Source organism: Pecten maximus, chromosome 7 (assembly GCF_902652985.1).
Source record: "Pecten maximus chromosome 7, xPecMax1.1, whole genome shotgun sequence".
Classification (NCBI taxonomy): Eukaryota; Metazoa; Mollusca; class Bivalvia; order Pectinida; family Pectinidae; genus Pecten; species Pecten maximus.
Genome location: NC_047021.1, coordinates 28,145,435 through 28,156,616, shown reverse-complemented (window position 1 = coordinate 28,156,616; position 11,182 = coordinate 28,145,435). Strand labels below are relative to the sequence as shown.

The window sequence follows — 11,182 nt, the reverse complement described above, 5'->3', positions numbered from 1 at the left end:
AGGAAAAATGATATTTTTGTATGACGAATTTGCATTGACCTGACAACAGAAAATTTCAGGCACCTGTTGAATTCATTACACTGTGAGCAATGGAATCAGGTAGATCAATGGTATAACATCACGACATTTTTATTGTTTGTGCCTGCATTGGTCACACACGACCAAAACGCCAGACTGGAGGTATACTCACAATATGAGTGATCAATATTCTAAAAGATGCACAGTATTTGCATATAGTATTACTTTTTTTCTTGGTATGATGACTTTTTTCAAATAACATTGTTAAAAAAAGATTCAGGAACTGATGTTGTTTCTGTGTTGTGTCCTCGATGATAGTTTTTTTATTATTATTTTATCATCAAAATATCGTTTTAAATAATCAACTTGATTTCTTTCGTTTTCTTTTTCTCACTTTTATAATGACGCATTGTCAAACATCGAATCGTGTATTTCAATATTGTCGCGATAATATATGTTTTTTTTATTGTCGTGTTTGGAATTCATTTATCTAACGAAATTCATGGTTGCTGATAAGATTTGCAATTAACATGATTTGTGTATTTACAGAAAAAAGAAACCTTTCCAAGATAGTATCGGTGAACATTCCATAATCTGTTAATGTTTAATTACTTAATTAAAGTGGTGTTTATTGACTTATATAACTTTTTGTTTGCTAAATGAAAACAAAAACAAAAACAAAAAATAAAGCAAATCGTAGGTTTTCCCTGAAATACAATATATTTTTGAACGGTTTATTGTTAAGATAAAATTGTACAAATATCGAGTATATAACATAAGAAATAATATTTTCACTTGATTCATGCTTTAAAATCATGTTTTGCTATGTCACACTTTGAAAATGATGATATGTTTTTGTTTAAAGACATCGTACGATTCCCACTAACGCCATTATGAGTATTTAATATAGAGATAGCCATGCCTAGTTAATGCAGTCTATTCATCATCGGTTATGCACGTATGATGTAAATAGAATATACTACGATGTTAAACTTTTTCCGTTTAATTGTTATTTTAATCCCTTTTCTGTGAATTTATCCATTAAAATGAGAAACGCATACCGCTGATACCATCATAGTGAATAATTATCGAAAAATGAGCGGGAAAACCTTTGTACTTGTACGAAATACAAATTGCCTTGATAGATATATAATGTAATCCAATGTCATGTATACTTTTCAGTACTTGGTGAAGATACGCCTATTACATGGCAGGGCCCCCTATCGGACATTATGATACGATCTTCACCATATTCGGACACTGATGGCAAAGGCGCAGCCGTCCAGAACAATCGGGGTCCTTTATCTAGAGTGAATAAAATCGCGACCTCCTCTGAGCACAGCTTATTACAGGCGAAGAAGATACTGACTATAAATGCTATGATACTTCCATTATAGCAAAATGATAAAAAATTCTAATAACTATTATATTCACTCATCTTATATCAACTGTTGAAGAAAAAACACCAAATATGTAATGTTTGATTTCATACATTTAATGATAAAATGAACAATAGGCATAATTGTTTACAATGTAAATGAAAGACCGTTCATATATAAATATATATGGTATACTTACATTGTTTTTACGATTTAACACATCAATATATTAAATGGTGTTATATATATGTGTGAATTATGAAATATATTATATAACAATTGTGGTTGTTCTTAAGGTCAATTTAAATCGAAATGGAACAGAAAAAGAAATAATCAATTTTGTAGGTAGTAGTTATCTATGCTCATCAAATAAGGCACTCTTGAAACGCATTTTACGCTTTCTTTGTCTTGGTCCGCGACATCATATATTTTTTTTAATGTTTATTTTTTCATTTAAGATAAAAGTTTTTCCATCGGAATCCGGTGAAAGCTGTAAATACTTGTCTCATTTGTGGAAGTGAACATCGCTGCAAGTGGTTCTCACTGTTACTTTTCGTCTGGTCTGATCATGCGTTTACATGCTGAATGGTTGTTTACCTGAAAAATACAATGTTATAATATTATATTTATAGATATGGCCAGGAGGAAGGTTTATCATGAGGTGAACGGATTGATAGATCTTGTTTACACTTTTGATGGAGATGTACATATGTTTTGAAATTGTAATGAGGCAAAGATGTGTATCTTATCTCATGTTTTATGACCTCGATTGATAACTGTAATTAATATTACTTAGTTAATAAAGTGGAGAGTAATATACTTTTATAGTGCTGATTGCCATATTCACTACCATTGATAAGGAATGTAATAAATAATTTTATATAATTCCTATAAAATTAGTGTTGTTTTATTATTCAAATTAAATTATGAATATTTAAATTCTATACATTACGTGTATACAACTATATTGTTTGATGGTTATATGAAGTAATCAAAATATTGAATATGGACTTATAATGTTATCTATTATTGATGACATATAGATGTAACAAGGGGTGTATGTTGCGTGTTCGCTAGTCACAATGACAACGCAGGTTGACACAACAGTGTAGTGTTTGATCATTTATGGAAAGCAAATTGATAAACTACATGAATAATTCTGGCTTGTTGTAACAATGAAATGTATATTTATAGATAACAAATTATTGAAATTAGCCCACAGTGTATACATCCAAGGAAAAGCGAGAAAATAAATCAATTATATTAATTTCAATCCCTTTCTCGACCAAAGACCAGTTTGTTATTTTCCACACATACATAATTTATATCCTTTAGTTGATCATACACGAAAACTAATTTTGGTTCTTTTTAGGTTTCTTTATTTTTATTTACTAATTTAATAAGAGTCAAGCAAATCTATAAAAAAAAAAGCAATTCTATTTATATTATCATTAAAGTATTCCATATTTCAATCGTTATGTGGTTTTAACTTTACCATTTACACAAACATATAAATCTAACTTAATTATGGAGAAATATTGTTTCTTGAGCAAGTGTTGTTTATTTTACCACATTACCGCACAATTAAGTACGAGGATCAATAGCTGACAGACAAAATTCATCAGCCGAGGACCTTTGTACTTCATATAAGTATGCACAACTGATGTTGGTATATTTCAAACAAATATGTGCAAAAAATGCATAATAATAGACAGAGGGAGCGGACAAACTTCAACGTACTTCAAACATTAACGAATTATAAACGTACCAAATTGAAAGATAACATGTATTCAAAATATCTTAATCGGTAGATATCAAATTTAAATTGTGTCACCTAGAACTTAGAATTAACAGGAAACAATTAACGGGAAAAAATCAAAACAAACCTTTAAAAGCCACAGAACCTATAAACAAAAATTCAACCAAGAGACAACAATTTAATAGATATTTTCTCTACCATTAATGTTTTGTGTATGCTTATGATATACCTCAAATAGCGTCTAGTAACGTTTTCTTAATTTTATTTTGAATTTATTGTATTACAAGACTGCACAATGCATTAAGTCGTCCCACATGTTTGTGTATTGGCTTAAACACAGCCCGTATATAAAAGGGGTATATATGTTAGAGGTGTTTTCCCATCATTATTCGTTTGATCACACGAGAAAGTAATTCACCGAACTCACTGGATCAGAAAAGGTCAAAATGTGGTCATTTCACTTTCATGATAATCGTTGATGAATATCGAGATGGTGCTAAGATAAAGGTAACCGCTATCAAACAGTGATCGCTTACACAGGTCTGGGAGTAACCCAATCACGTTCTGTTTTATATATATTATAATACAATAATTCCGTTGTTCTCCAATTTACAATCAACCATGTAAGTAAATTTATTTTTGAAGCGATTTAAAATTCATTCAAACTTCAAAGGTAAATTAAATGAGATGAAGATACATCAGCTGCAAACGGCATGATATCTGCAATGTAATGACGACAATTGACGTCATCGTTGTAGGATGCATTTTCAATATAGAATACAATTGTATATCTAGTCAGGATGTCTTTACAATGGAAAATAAAAAATGAATTTATATATTCCCTTAAAATGTATACTTAATACATGAGTTGATCTATAACAGTTTACAATGTTAACTTAGAAAAAAAACTCCCAACGAGATGTTATCGTCTAAATATAAGAGTATAATATAATGTCATATTCTTTACGACATTCGTATTATACTGTATTAAGATATGGGTGACACATCGAAAGTATGATCCAATTTAGCCATACAATAACGTTCGTGTCAATAGAAGCAATACTAAAGTTGTTTCGTTTTAAATGGATTTTTTTTTATTACATGTTCCCTTAAATATGTTTTTAAAATACACACAATACGTGTCAAGCATTTAATTATAACGTTCTTCTAAATATTGGTGATGATATATAATGAAATTAAAGTTAGGAATAAATTACATACAAAAAAGTGTCTGTCGCTTTTTTATTAATTATGTTCCTATTGAAAATATTCAACCACTCAATCCTGATATTGTATTGAAATCAATGAATATATTTGATCCATATAATCATCTGTAACCTCATTTTAACCATCGGTATACGAACTACTGAGTAAGAATAATATGATTATATCATTTTCAAATTTACAATCATATTTCGAAAAAAAAACACAGCAATACTTTGTCCTATTTTCTGAGTAAACTTAAGACAGCATAACTGGCAAGTATTTCATTATCGATAATTCTATTGACAATATGCAATATGTTTTCAGTATTAGAAAATAAACAAGCCAAATTTCATAATGATTATTTTGTTGTTTCAATTGTAGGGAATCTTTGATCTTTATCGCCTAAAGATACCACATGATAGCCACTGGCCCAAAACCGCTACCATCTCCAATGCATATGGTTTATGTGTTAAACCATGAAAGGTTGTTGCAATATTCGAGGAATCAACGACATAAAATATTTATGAATATTCCATGGGACATATGGTTAGAATTGTGAAAGACCAGTGTATCCTTTTCTTTATGATCTTAAAAACAATCTATTTGTGTATTAAAAACATTAGTGTTGTTGAAGTTTTCAACACAAAGGTACACGTTTTTATGTGTTAATATCATATGTCAAAGTGACACAATGGGCTAATCAACCTGACTCTTGGTGTTCGATATCATACTTATTACAATATAAATTAACACTGTTCACCTTACGTCAATGTAAACTATTGCGATTGCTTCACATACATAACATTTGGTGTGAGCGTAAGTAAAATCTAAGAGAAATCTACACCTCATTCGTATGCATAAATATCTGACGGTATCTCATCTTCATTGTACAGATCTACAATATTGATACAAGTGTTTTGCATATTTATAACCTTATTAACAGCCTGAACACAGATGATGTCTACAGACATGTATGATATGAGTATAGGTTATCGAAAATTGATCTGATTAATGCGGAATTAAATATATATCGGCGATAAATATCTATTTCTCCAATAAAGATGACAAAATAGTGATAGACGCTGTCTTGAGCCTGTAGGTGGAGATGGTATCGCTTCCTACCTTAGCGCTCCACACTTTAGATTTGCCTGTCTGCCATAGTCATGCATCGACATTTCACCCCACGCTCTATGAGCTGTCGGGGTAATATACTAACATTCACTGTGATTATAACTCCATAATAAATCATAGAGTGCCGATGTCATGAATATAGTTATGTATGTAATGTATAATCACATGTTACCTTTATCGATATCAAAATATTTCAGAAATGATAACTATAAATAGCATGGACTCTGTTCAAAATATGGTCTTATAAAAACGAAAATTTGTGGTTAAAGATCAGTATATTATAAATGAATAATATTTTGTAATGGATAGCATATCTCATTAATCAGTTAAATTTATGAAGATAACAACAACCTATCATTGTAAATACATTGTTTTTTATCAGTAATATGTTCATGTATAAGTTTGGCAGTTTTTAATTTGATATAGAAATTTCAAATGTATGATGAAAACAAAATTTATTCAGTTATAACGATTTCCTTTTATTATTATTTAACCATTTGCAATACATTTAATTAGAATGCCCAAAAGTAATACAATGGGGGGAAAACGATATCATGAAGAAGAAAAAACATAAATGGATAGCTATTACTTGAGATGAATATTTAACTTGAATATATGAATACGTATGAAATATAATATGTTCAACCAGAAAATATGTTTTGACCTATAGATATAATTATTAACTTAAACCACAGGTGTGCTATAAAACAATATAATGACACTACATTAATACCCGCCACATATCATTATCTGTGAACAATACTAACAATGTTAAACAGTTTATCATTCAAAGCACTTCAACAGCCAGATGATTTACAAATTGGAAGAAAACTACAGCAACATACAGAAAAATTAATATTAAAATCAAATAATATACAAGATAAATCCAAACAAATACACAGCTTTAACAATTTTCAAAAAGGAATAATCGAAACACAACATATAAAATAAAGCGGGGAAAAAACCCGTTCGGTTACAAGAAACACTTTGGGAAAATCAGTTACCCCGCGCTCATTTTAAGGAATTGTTTAGGTAATATTACCTATAAAGGACGACTGAGTATCAAATACAATCCAATAACAAAATAGATATGGTATAGATCCTTCTAGTGTTGTGTAATTAAATGAAATAACATCAATTTCTCTATTTACTCTTGAATCGTTTAAAAAAAAGGATACGGTGGGCAAATCCCCTTTTTCCGTTTTCTGTAATAAGCTATTCATACTTTTGCTGTAAATATACTCTTTTTATCCTGTATAGAATGATACACAAAGTCTAATAACAGCCAACCTGTGAAAACTCTAGCTTTGATCTATCATACACATGTTGTGTTATCACGTAGTGGGATCTCTCAATTTGAAACAGATTCATTAGTACTGTTAACAGGTGGCTGGTAATGCAATAATTGAGGTATTTTACAGATGTATATAGCGAAGTCTTCAAAGGTTGACAATTAATAGTATTGTACACGTTATTTATGCATGCAACATCTTAAATAACATAAATTAAATATAAGTTCTAATTACTGCTTAAAGATATTATTAATGTTAATTAAGAATTGATATAAAGAGTGGTTTAAATGGTTACATTGATATTCAGTTTATACTTAATTTCAACTCTATTAACATGTTATATAAATTACGAATATTAGTATGCCTAAGCAAACAGGTAAAGCCTTTAATTACACGTTCTTCAACAAGATTTTCTTGCTAAGCAGTTTATTGGTACTTCAAGAGATTTATCTCCCTTTATCAAAGAGATTATTTACCAGGTAAAACAATGCATATGAGTTATTTTATATGTAAACGACAAGAAACAATTTTTCACCGTTTCATTGATAAGATATGAGATTAAAAAACCCATTTTCAACTTTCATTGAATCAAAACTAGTTTTACTTCAATAAAATTAAAACATTCAAGTTTCAAAGAATATACTTGGTTTAAATAAAAAATTATTTTAAAATCATCCAAAAATCTATAAAAGTTCTAAAATCAAGAAAGAAATAACCGTTATAGCAAAAATCTTTGTATTAATGAAATATACACGATATTTAACACTGAAGTATAAATGACGAGAAAATAAATCACTTGGTAAAAATTATAACAGTCAACATTACTCATACTGTTCATAATGTCTGTATCATTCGAAAAAGCTTGTTCTTTGCAATTATTTTGTTATTCATTAAAGTGAACTACTCCACGAATTTCAGATGGAATTATCCGAACTTCATAACGTTAATGACAGGGCCCTGGGTTGTTCTGGTCCATGGCAGGTGTTGCCATCACCCAGAATTGATGAGATAAAAGAGCTTTGGAGCTATTTGTCCAGTTGTCCGGTTCCCAACAGAGCACTATATTTCGATAAAATTATCAATTTCCATAGCGGTCTGACTACTAGCGATGTTTTAGCAGTATCCATCAGTCCTTACATGTAAGTCAATACAGAATGGGTTTCCACTGTAGTAACTCGTAAACTATACCAATTTGTTGTGTGTAATTACTGGAAATAGGTAGCAGTGATGCCTGGAAGCAAGCAGCAGATAACAATAATTGCCGAAGATGGAATAGCTTTATGACACATGCCATCCTAAACTACAAATATCTTAACATCTTGTTTAGAGGAAGATGACCAAAATGAAGGGCTGATTTCAGAACAACTTAATGTCGTTTTTAATGTGTTTTAACATAATTCTTGTTCAAGTTTGAAATAAGACATGGCTATTGAAACAAACAAAAAAGCGTTCTTCCAAAATCGCATTCCAACAAAATAGTTTCTATCATTACAAAAGAAAATAATGTTGCTATTTCTATTTTTTCAAAAGTACGTTAGACAATTTGAAAATACAAATAATTGAAACATTTTTTAACATCAAACTAGAATCCATTTTCAATAACCCTCGTAGGACACTTGTGGACATAGAAATAGGTTGAGTGGTATATTTCCGATATAGAAATAGGTAAATTGAATTTGATTTCGATAAATATAATGCATACATAATATTTGCGATTTAATATCGATATGAAGTCGTAAATATTCCAAAACATGTTTAGGTGCTCATGTTCGTGTTATATATGTAATATCACACAGAAGATAGTCGTGTTTTCAAAGGGAAATAAAAGTCGGAGCGTCGGCCTAACAGGTGTAGAAAAGAGATACATTGCTGATACTACGAACGCTCTTCTTTAGCACTTCCAACAGATCTAATAAGTTGACTAGCAAACCTCAATTCAACTTGCTCAAGAGGAGTTGTGTATCTCTCAAATTTTCTTCCCAGCAGGAGGACTTATAAGCTAAACGACTTTACATCTTTCAAATATTCATTAAGTGCTTTTCACTCTTTGAAAATAATGGTATAATGAATTGACTTAGGTCCATCAAAGAAGGAAAATTCAACATTTATATTTGATCGAGTTTGAGTTTTCGTTTTATCTGTACATATAACCAAAATCTTATCTTTATGATAAGTGCATTTGGTAGATACGTGGCAGGATATATCTTAATATTCCATAAGATTTGGAGATACAACCAACACGTGGCACCAGTATATATATTGAGGCTTCTTATCTGTTATCAATGAGTATATTTCCATATCTCTACATCCTAGGTATATCATACCAGCAAGCCGTTTTCAGATAGATATGCTTTACAATGATACACTGTTCGTCGGACCAGATCAAAACTACGAATCTAGCAACAAGTTCATTTTCAATGAAAACGAAAGTCAAAAATGGAATGCATATACTTCAAAATGACAATTAGTTATAGCAAAAGATAAAAACACATTAAATGGCGTCCTAATTCTGAGTACATGTTTTGTTCTCACATTCGTAAGCTTGCTTCATTTCGATATGTTTGGTTTCATTCAATATGAGAGAGATGTTATAAGGAGGAGACCCTGTGCGCGATGAAATTATGTGATATTATCGCTATATCGCATTTTGCAGCCAATTGTTGGGAACTTTAATGTGAAGAAGTCCACATATAATTCTAAAAGCAGTGATCCAGATCCTCGGCGACATTCATTGTCACTCAGCTGTAAAGCCTTCTACTGTACCACGGAGAGCGATGTTCTTCTTTACCGACAAAGAGGCCTTTTATCGTCATCTAACAACTTAAGAAGCGCACACATCACAAACAAGTGTATATATTTGATAAGATTGATATTGGATTATGCCACTAAAAAGTTGATTTAAAGAAACTTGTAAGTCTGGAAATAAGATGTTTGACAGGGTCCAACAATGTTTATACCTTTGTCGTGTTGACACGAGACAGAAACTGTTACAATTGCTATATCTCACCGCGGAATCTTAAACAGTATAAGCCGTACTTTTGAAACACTACATTGAGAAGTAAATAGCACTAATACTCTGATTACAAACAGAAGAAGCTATGACATAAGGTTATGTTTTTCATTTCCTGTAAAGTATGTTGATAATGTTTTGCTATTGATGTACATTATAAACCCGAGAATAAAATGAAAACAAAAAATATGGACAACATCAATGTAAGAATATCAACTGACTAATCGAATGCTTAGATATTTGCAACAATGAAAAATAACAACAACAAAAAAACAAAAACAAAAAGAATTAAGTACATCTGAAAGTTTTATGAATAAATATCTGTATGATATGTTTTATATGCTACAGTCTTACATACAAGGAGAAATCTGACAATATATTTCGTTAATGCAGTATGAAGGAAAACCATTTGTACAACTGTTAACGCTTGGCTATAATTCCGCATTAATAAAATAAATAGGCTATGCATAATTAACGGATAATATATGGCCACTTACTTCTTCCACGCTAATATGTTATACCCTCATATAATAATGTTATTATTATTTCATACATCATGAAGTGTATATACTTCACAATCGATATCGATACACTTTAGGAAATACGCCATATTATAATTACATTTCAAGCGTCAGTTCGGCACAAGTGCATACAGACTATATAGTGATTTATTACCGCATTAGCATAAAAAATAATATTTGCCAAGTAATGCATTCAAAGTTATTTAGTCATGACTTGATTGATATTTATATTCTGTTTGCACATTCATGCAGAAGAAAAAAAATGAGCTGAGTGAGAATCTCATCTCATCGTTTCGTGAAAGTCGCTAAAATTGTATACTGCCCGATCTAATTATTGAAGTCTTGAGATAGTCATTTTAAGGAAAACATTGTCAATATTGTTTGTATGTATATATTGCATATTAAAATTGAATAAGATAAGTTAAATGTATGAGTAATCTAGTTTTAATGCTACCATCTGCTAACAGCTATTTCAGTTATTCACGGGAAATATATTTGCATTTTATTAAAACTGCAAATATCTTTCGGTAAATGCCAAATTATTTTGAATCCTTTATATACCAATCTTACATGCCACCAAGGCAAACAGCCTTTTTCCCCAATCTAATTTACATTTTTGTTTCGTTACAAAGAATTAATGACGTCAATGTAAGTAGACAGAGTTATCGAACCTGGAACATTGCATTGTAATTAATCTTTAGAGCACAATGATTTCTCAGAACTGTGGGGATGATCAGGCAATAACCAATCGCTGTGAAACCATTAAAATTGTTGTGAGATCAAGCGAAAGATTTAAAAACAAAAGTGTACGTTATATAACGATCAAAAGGTAAAACCAAATTCTACATTCGATCCAAGTAATTAAT

The 11,182-nt window shown here is 30.4% G+C and overlaps 1 long non-coding RNA gene across 1 annotated transcript in view; it reads right to left on the bottom strand.

Moving 5' to 3' along the window:
- Window positions 1-1,497: 1,497 nt before the first annotated feature.
- LOC117330455 overlaps window positions 1,498-11,182 on the bottom strand; it is a 37,187-nt gene continuing 27,502 nt past the window's right edge. Inside the window, exon 2 of the long non-coding RNA XR_004533349.1 lies at window positions 1,498-1,994. This is a non-coding gene — a long non-coding RNA (uncharacterized LOC117330455). The remainder of the gene's footprint in view (window positions 1,995-11,182) is intronic.